We start from the raw sequence: 20,104 nt of genomic DNA on the forward strand, positions 1-20,104 counted from the left end.
AATCATATTTACTGCTTATTCTACTAAGAAATGGAAGTGAAATAATGTTAATACCCATTGATTATTCCAAAAATATGTTTTAAAAATTAGAGCCTGAAAAATCACAGTCTTCGAAAAATCACCCATATATTGTATCACGTCAGGATTTTGAGTAAAGTAGGAGTAAAGTCTCCAAAAACCATGTTTTTGAGGGTTTTCGATATATTTTTTTCTTCTTAACCTGACGTGATACAGACTACTATATAGACTTAAACTAAAGTTTATATCTTACATATTCAAAATTACAGGATATATTCAGGGAATATATATTAACTGGAGAGAAAAACAGATTGATATTAACAAAATTTATTGAACGAGGTGATTCTTACAGAGGGTATAGATCGATACTGAAAAGCAAATGTACAGTAGTACAATACCGTCCGAAATTGTGCGAACTCTGCTTTTTCAACAACTATAAAACTGTTCAAATCTTCAAAAATATTAAAACTAAAATTTTTTCCTCTTTATTTTATTAAAGTTAATAAAATTCTGAAAGAAATGACACCTTAACAAAGAGAATATGTTAATTTTTCAATTAGATATCTAAGAAAAACCCAATTTTCAATGTTTTTACTATTTTTTTATTTCTCTGGCAAAAATTAATATTTTTAAACGTTCTTAGGCTCATTGAAATCGTATTTTGTTATGCAATTCAAATTATATAAAACAATTCATGTACACATTCTTCGCTAGCGTATGCAAACCCTGAAAGTTGGCTCATAAAATGTCAAAAAATTGTGATTAATATTTATATGACAAAAAATGATCAGTAAAATATATAAGTCTTAAATTTACTTACATAAATCAGAGAAGTTTAGAATGATATATTTACTTGATTTTTAAACATTATATTTTATTGTAGAATTAAATTTAAATTTTTTGACATTTTATGAGCCAACTTTCACGGTTTGCATATGCTAGGGAAGAATGTGTACATGAATTGTTTTATATAATTTGAATTGCATAACAAAATACGATTTCAATGAGCCTAAGAACGTTTAAAAATATTAATTTTTGCCAGAGAAATAAAAAAAATAGTAAAAACATTGAAAATTGGGTTTTTCTTAGATATCTAATTGAAAAATTAACATATTCTCTTTGTCAAGGTGTCATTTCTTTCAGAATTTTATTAACTTTAATAAAATAAAGAGGAAAAAATTTTAGTTTTAATATTTTTGAAGATTTGAACAGTTTTATAGTTGTTGAAAAAGCAGAGTTCGCACAATTTTGAACGGTAGTGTACATTTGTACATTAGTCGTCATACAGATGGCGCTTAGTTAGTTCCCGGTAATATATGAAATAATCTTCTTGACACTCCCACTTATTGAATATTTATTACTGTTCGTTATTTATTTATTCCCCTTCAATGTTACTTTAAGTTCCCCAATTTTAATCCCAAACCAATACATAATAAGTTAAATCGATCTCTTGGAATCGCCTTTGTTAATATGTCTGCTAATTGTTGTTGTGTAGAAACATACTCTACAATTATTTCTCCGCTCTCATATTTCTCACGAATAAAATGAAGTCGGATTTCCATGTGCTTTGTCCTTTTATGAAATTCTGGGTTTCTTACAAGACGTATCGCACTCTGATTGTCAACATAGATTACTGTGGAACCAGCACATGGATATCCGATATCACTCAAAAGGCGTCTCAGCCAGATCGCCTCTTTCGTCGCGTCACACGCTGCCGTATATTCGGCTTCACGATATGGGATTCGTGAATTAGCTGTTTCACTTTCATTAGTGCGTTCCAAATTCACGTTCGGATCGGCCGGAATTGATAGAGATTTTGCATCTAACATTCGAAAACGATTTAACACCTTTTTAATATAGGCTTCCTGGTGAATAAAAATGGTGCCTTCATTCCTATCGCGAACAATTTGCATACCAACAAAAATCTCACAATTACCTAAAGTAATCTCAAATTCACTCTGCAACGCTTTGATCATGAGATCCAGCGTTTTCTTATCTTTTGACATGATTAGGCCGTCGTCTACATAAAGTCCCAAATATATCTTACAGTCATTAATTGAGCCGTAGAACACACACTTGTCAGCACTTGTTTCTTTCAAATTAAACCGATTCAAAAAATCACTGAACTTGGCATTCCAAACCCGTGAAGCTTGTTTCAATCCATACATTGATTTTTCGAGCTTACAGGCCATATTTTCACTCCCGACACTAACACCTTCCGGCACTTTCATGTAGATATCTTCCGTCAAATTTCCATTGAGGAATGCAGATTTGACGTCAAATTGCTGAATCTCGAGATCCTCTTCAGCTGCCACTGCAAGAAGCACTCGTACTGAGTCATACCTGACTACTGGAGAAAAGGTTTCAGAATAATCCAATCCTGCTTTCTGGGTAAAACCACGTGCGACCAAGCGAGCTCTATACCGATCGATGTCTTCTGAAGGTGATCTTTTAATTTTAAAAGTCCACTTCGAGTCGACGAGATTCTTTCCAGATGGAATAGGTACTATCTTCCATGTTATATTCTTTTGAAGTGCATGGAGTTCCTCTGCGATAGCCTGGTTCAATGATTCTGCATCCTCGGATAAAATTGCCTCTTTGTACGTTTGAGGCTCACGATACTCGATATAGTTTGCTTGATATCTGTCAGGGGGACGAATTGTGTTCCTGTCTCTAAGTTGCCGGGTTTGTTCCTGTAATGGTGCTTGATTGACAGGTTCCTCGATTTGATTCTCAATATCTGTATTTGGTAGTATTCTTTCTTCAGGAATCACCAGTTCAATTTCCGTTGACCGGTGATTATTGATGACAGTTGATCTGGATTCATTGAATGTCACGTTTCTAGAGACACTGATTTCTCGAGTGACAGGATCGTACAAACGATAATTGGTGGATTCCCCTTGATAACCAACGAACTGGAGTTTTTTAGCTTTGCTGTCCAACTTCACGCGTAGACCGTCAGGAATATGAGCAAAAGCATTGCAGCCGAACACCTTTGCATGAGACAGATCCGGTTTGTTTCCTGTCCAAACTTCATAAGGTGTCGCGTTGATCACTTGAGTGGAAGGAGTTCGATTTAGAATATAAACGGCGGTATTTACTGCCTCTGCCCAAAAAGAAGGTGGCATGTCCTCAGCATGCAGCATCAACCTTGCACTCTCGATGATGGTCCGATTGTCTCTCTCCGATCGGCCATTCTGTTCCGGTGTGTAGGGTGCGATTGTCTCAACTTGAATACCCTTATTCTTCAGATAATCCTTCATTTCATTGCTCGTGTATTCTCGCCCGTTGTCTATTCGTAGGGTTTTGATTCCACGATTGAATTTGTTTGACACCAATTTTTCAAATTCCTTAAAATATTCGAAAACATCAGATTTATGACGCATGAAATAAACATATCGGAAAGCAGAATTATCATCCTTGAAAACAACACAATAACGAGATCCTCCCAACGATTCAGTTGACATTGGCCCCATGACGTCACTGTGAATGAATTCCCCTGGTAACACGTTTCTCTTCCCGGTCCTTTGCTGAAAGGGGAGTCGATGAGCCTTCCCGTATTGACATCCGTTACAAAAGAAATCTTCATATTTCGAAAACTTTACACCTGTCACGAGATTCTTTTTCACCATGTCTTAAAGCGTTGCTCGATTGACATGGCCCAATCGTTCGTGCCAAATTTGCAAGCTCCCACTGACTACTGAATTTGCCTCACACATTATCACTGATTTCAATAGCAAGCGACATATGTTATTGTTTTGTTTAATACCACGGAGAATTACTTGGTTACCTTTAAACACTTCTATAGTGTTGTGAGTAAACATCACGTCTAATTTCTTTGTTGTGCACACACCCACTGAGAATAAATTCTTTTTGAAATCCGGCACATATAAAACATTTTCGAGATTCAAATCTAGCCACACGTCGTCGATAAGTCTCTTTGTCGCAACCGTTCCAGTTCCCTTTACTTCGCATACTCCGTTGTCACCTAACTCAACGTATGAATTTTGAAGAGGAGTAAAGGTTGAGAACCACTCTCGTCTGAAGGTTATGTGGTTTGTCGCACCACTGTCTGATAACCATACATCTTTAATGTCACTTTCCAGAAGGGATGATGTTTCGATGGACGAGATCGTACCGAGCGCCGATGCCAAAGGTTGGTTACACTCTGTCACTTCTTTGGCATTGGAAACATTTTGAACAATCAATGCTTCGATATTATTGTCATTGTTACTGCTACGTTCTTTGCCTTGTCTTTCATTTGCCTTTTTTCGTGTAGGGCAATCTTTAATCATGTGTCCAATTTTGTGGCAGTAAAAACAGTCTCGTTTATCTGTTTTCTTCGATTCTTTGATGTTTTTCGACGATTGAGAAAATTTCGACGTATTTTTCTTTGATTTCAGATTTACGGTGGCGAATGCACTTGCTATGTCATCGCTGGTTGTGATTCGCGCTTCTTCCTTAAGCAAACGTTCGAGTAAATTATTTAACGTTTGTTGTTCCGCGTTTACACTGTCCCAGGCAGTCACAAGATTGCTGAATTTTGAAGGAAGACTTCCGAGCACTTTTGCCATTATGGCCACATCTGATACTTGTTCGCCTAGATCCTTTAACTGACGAGCCATGTTTTCGATTTTTGCTACGTGTTGAGACACTGAATCACTGACACCTATACGATATTCGTGAAATTTTTGCATCAATAATAATTTATTGGAAGCAGTTTTCTGTTCATGTATCGTCGACAGTTTTCTCCACATTGCTGCAGCGGTATCGCATGTGATGAGATATTCAAGCTGGGAATAATCCATGGTCGATGATATTATGAAAACAGCTTTTGCGTTTTCTTTTATCCATGCTGCTCTTGTATCATCTTCTGCTGCAGGTTCAGCCTTTGTGCCGTCGACGATTTCTTTTAATCCATGAGCAGTGAAAATCGCATTCATCTGAAACTTCCATAATGTGAAGTTCGTTCCATCGAATTTTGTCATATTTTTCGTATTAAGCGGGTCGGCCATTTTTTTTACTGTTCGCGCACGCACACAAACAAGAAACTGGGAACAAGGGACCTACGAAAAATGGCGTCGCGTCCGCGCGTGCCTCGAGGTGACAATTTTCAACCGAATTAATTATCTGTTTTTCTCTTTAGGTTATGCACTAATGCTGGATTCGCGACTGGGCCCATAACCTATTCAAAATTACAGGATATATTCAGGGAATATATATTAACTGGAGAGAAAAACAGATTGAGATTAACAAAATTTATTGAACGAGGTGATTCTTACAGAGGGTATAGATCGATACTGAAAAGCAAATGTACAGTAGTACATTTGTACATTAGTCGTCATACAGATGGCGCTTAGTTAGTTCCCGGTAATATATGAAATAATCTTCTTGACATTACACATATGCGCAAGATAAAAAAATTTTAAATTTAAAAAAAAATTAGTTTTAAGTTACCCAAAAAGATTATTGGGGTCATTATCCCTATTTATTCAAAAAAATTTTATTATGCGCATATGGGTCATTAACTATTTTTTTATCACATCTATTTTTAATATTTTTTTATTATTTGAAAATAAGTGGTTTCTTTAAATTAAATTATAATTATATTATAATAATGCGTTATTACGGTTATGGAATAACACAAAAAACACTGTAATATATCTGTAATAATGTTTAAAAACGAAGCAATTGACCTATTATTGGACCTTTTATTATAAAATATTCCGAAGTTAAAAACTTAATTTTTAAAAATCCTTTCTTTTGCCTATACAAATTAAAATTTTTATATTCATATGGAAAACAAAGTTTTTATTATCCAAATAATAAGAATAATCATATAATTCGTATAATAAAAAATTACAAAATTAAATTAATTTATTTAACAAATAAATAAGAAACTCAAATGATGTCAAAAATCTATCTCTGCATACTTCCAAGAATATAACTTTTTCACCTTTTTAAAATTATTATAATACAAAAGTAGTTACCATAAATTGATCACAAAACATCTCCATGAGGAAACAAACTGTTTTCTTAAAATAAATTATTGAAATAGAATCTATTTTTATGTGCTCTGGGTGATGTTACCCCTCAATAATTGTCTTCCAAAATATGCTAATAATTTTAATTTTTGTTTGTACATGGGTCAATCCATTATATTTCGACTGAAGTCGTCGCTGACTAATTTTTAAAAATTATAATACTTTGCAGGAATGATTTTGAAGTTATCAAGATCACGAAATGAAAAAAATTTTATTAAAATTTTAATTATTTATTGCAAAATATGTATTTAAAGTTTATGAGGTGCTGAAAACTGTCAATTTTTTAGCCATTAGAAAATATGCAAAAAAACAGAATTTACCATAAAAATAAAAAAAAATTGTTGTAATTTACTAAGAATGAATAAATTTATCATTATTGGTCCCGAAGATACTTTTTGAGATAATTATTTTAAACTTTTCACAATTTTTATCAGGTAAATACATGTGATTTTTATAAAATTGAAGTTAGTTCAAAATGTTTAACCAATAAACTTAATTATCTCAAAAAGTATCTTCGGGACCTAAGCGAATTTTTTTCCAGTGTGTGTATTTAGTGATCAATTAGATATTGCCCAAGTTTTGTAATTTTTCAGTTTTCTGCAAGAAAGTTATTTACATTTGAAAATAGTGAAAATAAGCAAAGTGCCAATTTTTATTGCTTTTTATTTCATATTTATGAAGAAAAAAGGAAAAAAGTGCTAAGAAAAACTAAAAGTTAGTCACAGGTACTTTATATTTGGTAAGGTTTTTTTCAATTTAATGACTTCTCTTTCTCACATTTAATAGATGAAATTTGCAAATTTAGGTTATTTGACAGGCGAACTTGAAAATCATATTTTATATATTATTTCACATATTTAAATAATTATATCAATTGATAATGATAAATTTATTCATTCTTAGTAAATTACAACAATTTTTTTTTATTTTTATGGTAAATTCTATTTTTTTTGCATATTTTCTAATGGCTAAAAAATTGACAGTTTTCAGCACCTCATAAACTTTAAATTCATATTTTGCAATAAATAATTAAAATTTTAATAAAATTCTTTTCATTTCGTGATCTTGATAACTTCAAAATCATTCCTGCAAAGTATTATAATTTTTAAAAATTAGTCAGCGACGACTTCAGTCGAAATATAATGGATTGACCCACATATTAACCATACATTTTTTTATTATAATGAACTAAATATGAATAAAGTGCATGAAAAATTTCATTTTTTCCATAAAATATATTTCTGAATATAAAAATAATGTTATAAAAATGAATATTTCAGGTTATCTGTTACATATATATGTATATATCAGCCCAATGATAAGCAGAAGTGATCAAACATCTTTTTAAAAATGGAAAAAGGCTAGCTTCTTAATGTCAATTTGAATGAAGTTTTTAATAAATTGTAGAACATCCATTATGCTTGTTCAAAAATCCGACAATTCTGTCATAAAGCAAGACTTGTATAGTTTCGTCCTCTATTACTGACAATTACTTCATTGATCAATATCATTTACTTACAACATTAAAATTAGGTATGTATTAACCCATTAACGCCTGCAGGACACACACACATATATATATATATATATCCCACTTACAAAAACAAATGTTACATAAACTTTAAAAATATAATAAAATATAATAATATAAATTCAAAAAACTATAACTCAGATTCATTTCTTACATAAATCTCGAAATTCTGTAAAACTTAAAATATGAACTTCTCTTTGCAATTTTAATTATTTTTTACTGACTTAAAAAATTTTATTTTTGTGAAGAATCAATCGTATATTTCAGTATATTTTACATAACTATTTCCAGAATTCAAAAGTAGTGTAGTAGTGTCGTACGTTTTCTAATAGGAGTTCTGTAAAATGTTGCGCAAAACAACATAGGTAATTGAACTCGCACTGGCTTTACCTAGGACTCCACCTCCACGTGAAAAACCGAACAAGTAATTTAGCGAATTGTCATAATTATAGATGAAGCCACTTTACCTTTTTGTAAAAAAAATTTATTCTAATTACAATATTTTACAACTTCTGTTATATTATTTTTGATACTTCTTAAACCTAAAGTTTTTTTTTTAATTATACACATTTAGTTTGTGACAAAGTAATTCGTCACATTACGCTATTGTCGACATGGGGGGTGGTTTTGAGTTTCGCGCCGTGTGGGGTTTAGGGACAAGTTAGAGCAGGAGTCCAGGACGTAGCGCCACCACGTCGGCCTTTGCGTAACTAGAGGAAAACGAAGGGGGATCGAAGCAATAATCAATATGGCGGTACAGAATGTAATCGATAGACGTTGTTGCTGAGAGAGAGACTGAAATATAGAGATTTGTGTTTAACGAGAGGAGTAAAATAAAGTGAAATTAAACAAGAGAGTTTGGTGTGTTTCCTTTTCTTTAGTGTGAGTCCTAGAAGATCCCAGGTCCGTTCAATCATCACATCAAAGGAATGTTGTTTTCCGGCTTTCTATCGAGGCATTTTTCGACGAGGAAGGTGTTCCGAGAAGTTTAGACGGATCACCGAAGAGTCACAATTTAATATTCGTCGTAATAAGCTTGGTTTTGGACTTTGTGGGTCCTTTCTTCCTTTTTGGCGACTTTGTTCTCGACAATCTCCTCTGAGATTGGGGTTTGTATTTGAGGTTATAATTATTTAAACATTATCAAGAGTTTTGGTTTGTCATTTTTTTACTTAAAAATTGGACTGGAGTCCCAACAGCCACGTATGGGTAAATTGTCTGGCTTTTATGTCGACTAAAGAGGGAATTAGTTTTTTATTCAATTAATTATTTCCGCTATTAAATTTGCGCCCATCGTGGGGCCTCGTTGGGAAACTTTGAGACACGACAAAAATTTTTTGACTTAATTTTTGTGACATTCTCCACTTGACATTTTCGACAGAAAATATTTTGTTGCTTATTATATTTTTTATGTATTGAATTTATTATGTTCCTTTTGTAAAATTATAATTTGCGACATGGTCGAGGATTTTTGTTCGAGCGAATAATGTGAGAGAAAAATTTTGCGCGTGTTCCCGGTAAATTTAATTTGTATAGCGGCCGCCATAGTCACGTGTGAATTTTTCAAAGTTTAACTCCTTTGATATTTCTCGACCGATTTTGATGAATCGATTTTTCTCGGGATCAGTGAATTTTTCTAGTATTTTGTGCGTGTTTAAATCTTAAAAAAATTTCACACATCCTGTTACATGCGCAGTAGGGAATCTTGCGACTTTTAAAATTTTTCAATAAACGGAGAAATTGAAAATTGTTAATGTAGCGAGTCAAATAAAATGAAGAATAGTTTAGTGTGACTTGTTGAGAAATTATTAAGTTAAAAATTAATCCAAGGCCGTATTATTAGTCTGACGGTCATCTTATAGAAAAAATTTATAAGTGGAAATAGTAAGTAAAATTTCCTTTACGACAAGTCAAGTAATTGTTTAATTTTCTTTTGTTTACCAGGGCCGTGTCAACAGACAGACGGGCCTTAAAAAAAATTAATTAACATTTTAAGTGAGAATTTTTAAAGAAGAAAAATTCCTTTATTGACGACCCGTTTATAAAGTTGAATTTTTACGAGTGACCAGTGCCGTGACTAATAGAATGCGGGCCCCAAAAATTATTTTTCACCAAATTTAATTTTTGGGACAGGTTAATTTTTTCGACAATTTATTTTGCGACAAGCAGGGTAGCGCAGTTACGCGTAACTCGAGGTTGTCTGCGTACATTACGTAGAATAAGTAATCTACGTAGACAACTATAGAAAACCCACGTAGTTTACATTTCAAATATGTCATTTACTAAACAGTGAATACAAATTTTACGGAATAAAATTTTCCTTTGCGACTAGTCGAACAAGTGTATAAAAATTATTGACCAGGGTCATGATAACGGACTGACGGTCCCTTCAAAAAGTAATTTATATTTTTGCGTGAAAATTCTTAAAAGAGAAAAATTTTCTTTGTGGCGATACGATTATTGAACGGAATTTATTTTTATTGGTCAGTGCCGTGTCTAGTAGGGAACGGGCCCCCAAAAATTAATTTTCATAAAAGAAGAATTTAATTTCGCTACGGTTTAAATTTTTTGGATGTTCAAGATGGCAGATACTATTGAACGAATACACATTTACAAAGAAAGAATGCGTAACTTGTTCACAATGCCACAAGCGAAAGAATTATGGCAGGTAATCATAAGGATGCCAATAGGACAAGTGGTAACGAGCCTATTAGCTAATCAATTATGTATTAGTGGGTTGTTCCAAGTTTTGCGAGAGGGAAGTGAGTTTTATGTCAGTAGCGACAAGGAGAAAAATCCACGGGCGGTTCGTGACCTAGAAATTTTAGGCGATCAACAAAGTAAAGGAGCCATTAGAAAAAGGGGGAAATGAATCGTCGCACAGCAGTCCAAGTCCGACGACTGATGACTTTCCACCCCCTCCACCGCCCTTCTCACAATCATTACCGTCAATGTCGACGACGTCAATCCCCACCGCGAACGTCGGCGGTAAATTCTATGAATTTCGCGCAAACGACCACCGTAAACTCTGCCCCGTCAATGATGGTTTCAGCGACGATATCGCCTAGCGTAATAAGCTTGCGACAATCTGTGGCCAGATTTACCTTGAATCCGGAAATGCAACAGCTGATCCGTATAAGACTGCTCGCACAAGAAAAGACGGAGCAGTGTGCAGGATGTGTTTCAAATGAGATAGAAAAAGAAATAGCGATATTTCTGTCCTTTTCTAACTCATTTGAATCATATCCTGCACACTGCTCCGTCTTTTCTTGTGCGAGCAGCTTTAATAACCATTTAATGGTTGCTAGTGGGGACAGGAAGTGGGAATTAATAGCAATTTCCACTGGCCAACTTGAAACCAAGTAGAATTCGCGACAGGGGAAGGGGATGAAATAACTTCCGTTAAGCGAAATCAATTAATAGGAGGAGAGGGTCCCAACACTATCCCTAACCCTACCCTCCGGACAAAAGGACAGTTCCACGATAGGAAAGAAGAGGCGTGTGACAGTAGGCGCATACACACACAAAGAGAGAAAGGGGTTCAGGAGTAAAGAGCAAACTCAGCGAGATAGATAGCGTCACTAGAGTGAGGTCAGAAGTTAGTGACGGATTCTCGACTAGGGAAAGGAATCGTCAGGAACGTAGGGAATCTAGCCGAAGGCATACTTCCTAGGATACTCAGCGGATTGATGCTAGGAGGATACTCTTCGATAATTTTTCCACTGATAATAAGACTGACGTTAGCGACAGGACACAGAGGTGAAGAGATTATCTTAAAGCTTCTTAACGATCTAAAGTCAATAAGACCTTAAAGGATTGGGATATTAAATTCTCTGGTGAAGAGCGAGAAGATCCGGAAGAATTCTCAGAGGGAATTGAAACTGCTGAGATTGCGCAATGATAAGCGACAAAGATCTTCTTCAAACACTTCCTAGTTATCGAACCATCAAGTAGTGACTAGAAGAGTGCACCGGTGATTACAAGAAAAGGGAATGGAGAATTTCGAATGTGTATGGACTACAGGAATCTCAACAAGGTCACCGTCAAGGACGCTTACGTAATTCTGACGATAGACTCCATACTTGACAAGTTGAGGAAAACGCGATATTTGTCGAAAATCGATTTAAAATTGGCATATCACCAAATTCCAATGGCTGAAGAGAGCAGAAAGTACATGGCCTTTGCCATCTCTGGCTCAGGACTGTGGCGATATCGACGAATTCCATTTGGTTTGACGAACGCGCCGATGTGTTTTCAACGAGGGATTGATGCTTTTTTCGGACCAGAATTCAAACCACACGTATTTGGTTATCTCGTCGATATAATAATTGTGACGGATACTTTCGACGAACACGTGATATGGCTAAAGATAGTTTTAAGGGGTTACACTACTTTGACCCGCCCAAAAAATAAGCTTCTTCAACAATTTTTATTGAAGAATAGAATTTTTTTAAGAAAATTAAAATACAGTAGGGTATTATAATACTCTTGAACTAAAAATTTTTTTTTCAGAAATGTTGGTCTGATAGATAATATGGTGGAGTGCTTTAAAAATGGATTGCCGTGCGGTGGGCACCATAACTCGGTCCAGAATTGAGCTAGATAAAAAAAGCATTAGTTTCTGCAATTCAAAATCTAGAGGAATGTGTAACCGTTTTAAAAAATGCATTTTTCGCAAAATGGCATCAGTTTTAAGAAAAAAGTGCTTAGTTTTGCCAAAATGTGATTACTTAAAGTTGTCAAGAAAATTTAAATATTAATATTTCAAAAAATTCGTACGTATTCCTCTAGATAATTATATTCCCAAGAAATTTAAAAAAAACTAAGAGATTTTATTAAAATTTGTGGCAGCTAGAGTTCCCACCAATTTTTTAAATGCAGTTTTGAGAAAAGCGCGTTTAAAGTTTTCTTAACAACTTGGTCGTGAATAACAATGGATTAATTAAAAATTACCTGTAAACAGCTACGCCAGGTCCATATAGCATATCATTTCTATGCCTTTAAGGTGTAATTTAAACAAACAAATTTTTTTCTGATTTTTTAAAAATTTCAAAGTGGTGTAACCCCTTAAAGAATTTGGCAGACGCAGGATTTGTGATTAACCTAGAGAAATGTGAGTTTGGGTGCTCTAGGGTTACCTACTTGGGGTATCTTCTCGACAAAAAAGGATTTCGACTAGACCCCGAAAAAACCGAGCCAGTGAGAAACTATCCAGCGCCAACAAACGTCAAACAACTCCGGAGGTTTTTGGGGCATGGTGGGGTTGTATTCGAGTTTTATCAAAAACGATAGTGAAATCAAGATACTTCTCCTTAAATTGCTCAAGAAGGTTCTAGACTGGGAAGGGGGCGAGGAGCAACAAGAGGCTTTCGACAAGTTCAAGGACAAACTTACGACAGCGACAGTATTGGCCCGTCCTGACTTTAGCAAGACATTCACTATCCAATGTGATGCGAGTAGCTTTGTTATCGAAGCTGTGTTGATTCAGGAGTTTGACGACGATGAACATCAGGTGATGTATATCAGCCGTGTTTTGACCATGGCAGAACGGAATTATGGCGTCACGGAGAAGAAGAGTTTAACGTTACTTTCGGCGATTAAGAAGTTGCGACCGTATGTCGAGGGATACAAGTTCAAGGTCATCACAGATCAGAGCGCCCTAAAGTGGGTCAGAAACTTGAACGACCTGAGTGGTCGACTAGCGAGATGGGCCCCGGAAAAGCAGATCTGGCATTTTAAAATCACATACTGGAGAGGTGCATTGAACAAAGTCCCAAATGCATTGTCGAGGATGAATGAAGATGACGAGGAGATGGTTGATGCCTTTGAAGCAATTATGGATCAATGGTACCTTAAGCGACGAGATTTGGTTCGAGAATTCCCGGAGCGTTTTTCTGGATGGGAAATGGAGAACAACTACACAGACACACAAAAAAGTGCCCGGGTTGGGAGAACACAGTACCCTACCCCCATGTATATTGGGCCGTTAAACATGAATCTGAAGTCTGTTTTGCTCCTGCACGTCTACGTTTCTTCCTAACCTCAAAAAACATTACACATTTTTGGTGGTAGACGATTTTTTTAAAAGTTTATGGATTTACATGAAACTGGGTCTTTAGGGGTTTCTGAGGTCACTGATTAAGAATCTAAAGTCAGATTTTAAAAATTCAAAATGGCGGATCCAATATGTCGGACGAAAAAATAAAAATCATTCGGATCGACTTGAAAATTTTTAATCGGGGGTTTTTGGGGTCGTTGATTAAGAATCTAAAGTCAGTTTTTCAAAATTCAAAATGGCGGATCCAATATGGAGGACGAATTTTTAATAAATTGTTGGATTTTTACGAAACTTGATACCGAGGATTTTTTGTGGTCGCTGATTGAGAATTTGAAGTCAGATTTTTATGATTATAAAAATCGGTATCAAGTTTCATAAAAATCCAACGATTTATTAAAAATTCGTCCTCCATATTGGTTCAGCCATTTTGAATTTTGAAAAACTGAATTCAGATTCTTAATCAGCGACCCCAAAAACCCCCGAGTAAAATTTTTTAAATCGTTCCGAATTATTTTTATTTTTTCGTTTGACATATTGGATCCTCCATTTTGAATTATGAAACGCTAAGTTAAGATTCGTAATGAACGGCCCAAAAACTCCCAAGTAACAAATTCTATAAAAATCCAACAATTTTAAAAAAAATTTCTAAAAAATCATTAATTTTCAAAAAATTGTCCGTCATATTGGATCCGCCATTTTGAATTTTCAAAATCTGACTTTAGATTCGTAATCAACGACCTCAAAAACCCCTAAATACCCACTTTCCTGTAGAGCGATAAATTTAAAAAAAAATCGTATATCACCAAAAATGTGAAATGTTTTTTAAGGTTAGGAAGAAACGTACACGTGCAGGAGCAAAACGGACTTCAAATTTGTGTTCAGCGGCCCAAAATACATGGGGTTAGGGTACTGTGATCTCCCAACCCGGGCACTTTTTTTGTGTGGCAGTGCTATCTTTCTCGACATGGGAGTGACCCGTTACTCCTTCCGATTGTTGGCGACAAGGATGGTTAGAAATTGGTGGTACCTAAGGAGTATAGGCAGAGGGTTCTCTACGACGGCCATGAGTTGGCATCGACGGTCATTTGGGGGTGGAGAAAACGTACAATCGAGTGACTTTAGATTCGTAATCAGTGACCCCAAAAACCCCCGAGTAACAAGTTTCAAGCAAATCTGATAATTTAAAAAAAAATTTGGTCGCCATATTCGATCCACCATTTTGAATTTTTTAAATATGACTTTAGATTCGTAATCAGCGACCCCAAAAACCCCCAAGTAACAAGTTTCAAGCAAATCTGATAATTTAAAAAAAAATTTGGTCGCCATATTGGATCCGCCATTTTGAATTTTGAAAATTTTTAAAATCTGACTTAAATTAAACCTTTCTTACTTATTTTTTTATTTCTTTGCAATAAAAACTGTTTAAAATTCAATTTGATCATTTTAAATAAAATTAGCAATTGAACAATTAAAAATTGTGAATTCTGTATTCATATTTCTCGGTATTTCTCGGTTAAACGAGAAGTTGTCCGCTCGATACGATAAAAAACATTACTTTTGACAATTGAACGATATCTAGTATCGCAGAGGTTACTTATCGTCAAGTCTCGCTCGTATGCATCACTAAGTTTTTCATTTAATTAATTATTTCCGTTATAAATTATACAAATTATATATTTTCGCACATCTGGAATGCACTTGAAGTTATTGAAGCTGTGGAAATTGGAACTTGCCTATAATTTTTACACGAACTACTTAACAGCACTTCTAACGCTCAGGACTACATAAGCTTATATCTGATGGGGTCCGAGAAAACGATGCTATCGACCAAAATCAACATTACGAGCGTTACGTTGCGGGTTCGATCCTTGCGAGCGATAAATGATAAATTTGAGACGACCAATATATATGTTAATTGTATAATTGATAATTTTTGACAAAGGTCGGCCTAATTTTGGCAGCCATAGTTGGCCCGACTCTTTTAATAATTTGACGGTCCAACCATTTCTACCAAAGGTGGGCCAACAATGATTGACAATGTGAAGCCGACTTTCATTGTTTGCCGACATGGTTGCCGTGGCGCTCCCGGCTTCAGAATACGGCGCCTGTAGCCCACTGCATGTCGTAAAAGGCGACTAAAAGGGGTGCCGAGGGTTGTACCCATCTATCTAAGTACCGCTTCGTCGGAGACCCTCCCCGTGCAAGGTGGCCGTGGAAGTCCGGCCGGAGAACTTGTCTTCCCGTATCCCATGGCGTGCCGAACGAGGCGACTAAAGAGGGAAATTTGAACGCAGTACGCCTCCTCGTCCGGAGGCAGGATGAGACCGTCGTGGTTTCAGACTGCGGTCTGACACTTCGGTCTGGGAGCGGATGTTACACGTCGTCCCCGTTGGAAGTGCAGGATTCTTGTCCTTGCTAACTCACGCCCACTCCTGTTGGGGTATTATCGGGTCCAAGATGAATGTTACCAACCGTTTCGCCATTTTATTGGGCACCCTATTGTATGAGTGTGTGTAATCTACCAGACCATCGGTGGGTGGAGCTTAGCTCAGAGACGGAACCTCCACGAGGTCCCCGCTAGGTACTTCGATTCCCTTCTTCCGCTCAAGTTCTACTTGCACGGGCGAAGGGAATGAATGTTAACCGTCTCCTCCTGAAAGGGCATCCGGCCTTCTTCGCCGTTTTGGTTCTTAAGGACCCAGGCATCCCAGTCGGCCTTGAGCACGACGATAAGCCCAACTCTGTTTTCCGACATGGTCCATGGATGATCCGCCTTTGTTACCAATAGTCGGTCCAACTTTTTTAGCCACTGGTCGGCGGATGTTATCAATTCGCTAGTTCGGCCGACCATCAGCTGCCAAAGTTGGACCGACCATTCACATGGTGGTCCCAACCGAGAATTCGCACCTGGGTATTTGAAAGGTCCTAGATAAGTGTTCTTTATGAATTTTTATGCTGAACACGATTTTTATGGTTAAATTATTTTTTAAACTTCAATGTTATTGTTATAAACAATTTGTTTTGCAAAATATTAAATTTTAAAATTTAATTTAAATGACTTGCTGATGTCCTAGAGGTGAAAAATTTTTATGCACCTTCAGAACTGACAACCACACAATAATTTATGGTTATTTTTCACCTACAGAACCACGTTGCTGATGATGGATATACTTAAGGATTATCGACGAGAATTTAGCTCGAATTTTTTGTTAATGGTTTGTCGTTCATATTTGAGGTTTAAGAAAATATTCTTACGACTTGGACAACCAGGTCGTCGATGACGGGAATACCTGAAGATCATCTTCGAGAATTTAGGTCAAATTTTTTGTTAATTTTGAAAAATTTATAAGTTTTTAATTTTTTATTTTAAGCAAAAATACCAAGAGTGATTTTTGTCTTAGAATTACTTTTATATATATATATACAGGGTGTTCCAAAAGTATGGAAACTTGCAAATATCTCGAAAAGTACGAATTTTCGTGAAAAATGTAGTTTTCTTAAATGAAACCACTAATTTTGAATATCAAATTCGTAATCCTCATGAAATTCTGCGTTCAGACATGTGGTATAAGTGCCCAAAATATTGGGCCCAATCCAAGATATCGGGCCCAACATTTTTCGACAAACAAAAAAAAATTTTTAAAATCGTATCTTTGGGGATTTTTGGGGTCACAGGATTACAAAATTCAAAGCTACTTTTTAAATTGGGCACAGAGCCCAATGTAGGATTCCGCGGCCCAATGTAAGGCCCACAGTAAAAAAATTAGTTGTCTAAAATAAAACCCACTAATTTCTAGTATCCATTTCGTAATCGTCATGAAATGGATACTAAAAATTAGTGGTCTCATTTAAGAAAACTACTTTTTTCATTGTAGGGCCCAACATTGGGCCGCGGAATCCTACATTGGGCTCTGTGCCCAATTTGAAAAGTTGCTTTGAATTTTGTAATCCTGTGACCCCAAAAACCCCCAAAGATACGATTTAAAAAATTTTTTTTTGTTTGTCGAAAAATGTTGGGCCCGATATCTTGGATTGGGCCCAATATTTTGGGCACTTATACCACATGTCTGAACGCAGAATTTCATGAGGAAGTTTTGTAGTCCTTTCGTTTGTAAAAATTTTCAAAGTGTCGGAAACAAACTTTTCTCTATATAGAAACATGTTATATGAGATCCTGATCAATTGTCTGGATGTATGTATGTGTGTGGATCCCTTTTTTGTTTAGAAGATAACTTCAACAGGTTTTAAGAGATTTAGATAAAATTTGGTAGGCTTATTTATCATATTAATATCTCAAATCTGACCAAAGGATTTAAAAAAATAACCAAAAAAAAATTTATCGTCTTTTTTCCAAAAATTTTTTTTAATCAAAAAAATTTTTAAATAGAAAAATTTAAGGTTATATATAATAAAATCGTATTCCTTACGTCAAGACAAATCGATCAGTATATATAAAGTACAGTTTTAATTTAAATTTAAAGAATTAATGAAAGTTAAAAAATCAAAAATTCACATTTTGGCTATAAAATTTTGTGATTATTTAAGTTTATAGATAAAATAATTGTATTCCTTACATGAAAAAGAATCGATTGTTCTATATAAAATTTACATTTGAGGTAAATTTAATAAATTAATGAAAGTTAAAATATAATAAATTCACATTTTAGCTGAAAAATTTAATATTTATTTAAATTCAAGTTTAAATATGAAATAATTGTGTTCCTTGCATTAAAACGAATCGATATAATTGTAAATAATTATATATTATATATTATTTTTCATTAATATTTAGAAATTTCGGTTAAAATATGAATTTTTGATTTTCTAACTTCCATTAATTCTTTAAATTTTACTCAAATGTATAGGTACTCTAATGTTTATATTATTGTATTATTTTTGTATGTTTATTTCAATGTTAATGCTTTCTCCACGAGGAAGCAAATTTTTTTGCTGATCGTAAAGAGGAAGCAAAATGTTTATGTAATGAACATCTGAATTTACAACTTGTTTTATTTATCAAAGATAATTTTCTCTGAAGATGCAAAAATTTATTCGATTACTCATCCTTCTTTGATAATTTATGATTTGGTAATAATTGAAGAAAAATCACTAAACTTTTTAAAAGTTTAAATTTGTATTAATAACTTGAAAATATAGAATTTTGAATAACTTTAGAATTTGAAGTTAATGGATTTAGAAATTTGAATGACTCTTTGAAGATTGTAAAATAGAATTTAGAATTTTGAATGAATTTTTTTATTTGTTAAAATGACTGAAGATTTTAGGAAAACATACGTTTTTAAATTTCTTGTAGGCGGAGAAAAAAGAGAGTTGAGAAAACTTACTATTGGTTTTTCTCAAAGATAATGGTAAGAATTCGTAAGAAAAAATAGAGAAAACTAATTTACATTTTCTTTTTATTGGGCCCCACTGACCCAATCCTTAGGGGGGGGGGGGTCGGAACTTATGGGTGTTCCTTTAAGGACACAGATTTCCAAAAGTAGGGATAAAATCTTTCTACTAATATTTTGCATCTTTCTACAATTAAATTAATTTTTTGTTATAAATAATAATATTTTTTATTATAATTTGTTATTAACAATTATTATTTGACTTAATTTACATAACCCTTTTTGAATTGTATTGAATTTGTATAATAACTTAAACTATCCTTCAAATTATAGTTGTAATTATTTAAAATTTTAAATATTTATAATTGTTTATTGTTAAATATCAATATATATTTTAATTATTGTTAAATTGTATTAAATTTTAATTGTTTATTTATTAATTTTAAATATTTTATAATTTTCATTATTAATTTTACTTATATTAATAAGTTTAAACAATAATTAATTATAAATTTCGACAATTACTAGATTTTATTAAAATTTAATATAAATTTTTAAAAAATAACTTTTAACTTATTAATTAATAATAATAATAATGAAATTAATTATTGAAGTTAATTGTTATTAAAAAATTATTTTATTTATAAAATATTTTATGCATTTATTTATTCATACTATATATATATGAGGCAAAATTCCTGAAATGTCCGAACAAAAAATTAAAAGTTCTCGAATTTAATCCATACTTTTCTAAAATGTTGTTATTGTTGGTGAAAGTCTAAAAATCAATTATTATTGAATTTAATAAAATAGTTTTTGAATTACGACGTTTTTATTAAATTCAATAATAATTGATTTTTAGACTTTCACCAACAATAACAACATTTTAGAAAAGTATGGATTAAATTCGAGAACTTTTAATTTTTTGTTCGAACATTTCAGGAATTTTGCCTCATATATATATCGAAGATGTGCATTTCTGGTGCACTTGTACATACATAAAAATACAAATTGGCAACCAAAACGAATTTTATTGCAACCAGAAGGTTTCTTTAGCGATAGGTACTATAAGACTTGTCGTGAGAAAACCGAAAATGAAAGG

At 33.9% G+C, this 20,104-nt stretch overlaps 1 protein-coding gene across 14 annotated transcripts in view; it reads left to right on the plus strand.

The window, feature by feature from the left end:
• The window catches only part of LOC127276984 (neuroligin-2), an 856,047-nt gene that overhangs the window by 30,355 nt on the left and 805,588 nt on the right, over window positions 1-20,104 (plus strand). For 4 of the 14 annotated variants that reach the window (XM_051297750.1, XM_051297753.1, XM_051297749.1 and 1 more), the window contains one exon: window positions 7,343-7,595. The exons of 9 other annotated variants lie outside the window; for them this stretch is intronic. The gene's annotated coding sequence lies outside the window, so the exon portion shown is untranslated. Of the gene's footprint in view, window positions 1-7,342; window positions 7,596-16,791; window positions 16,967-20,104 lie in introns of those variants that run through there. One more of the 14 variants, XM_051297756.1, reaches the window with a different exon arrangement.

The sequence above is a fragment of the Leptopilina boulardi genome, unplaced genomic scaffold (genome assembly GCF_019393585.1).
Source record: "Leptopilina boulardi isolate dan_hultmark-lab unplaced genomic scaffold, ZJU_Lbou_2.1 LbouV2_162, whole genome shotgun sequence".
In the NCBI taxonomy this organism is placed as follows: domain Eukaryota; kingdom Metazoa; phylum Arthropoda; class Insecta; order Hymenoptera; family Figitidae; genus Leptopilina; species Leptopilina boulardi.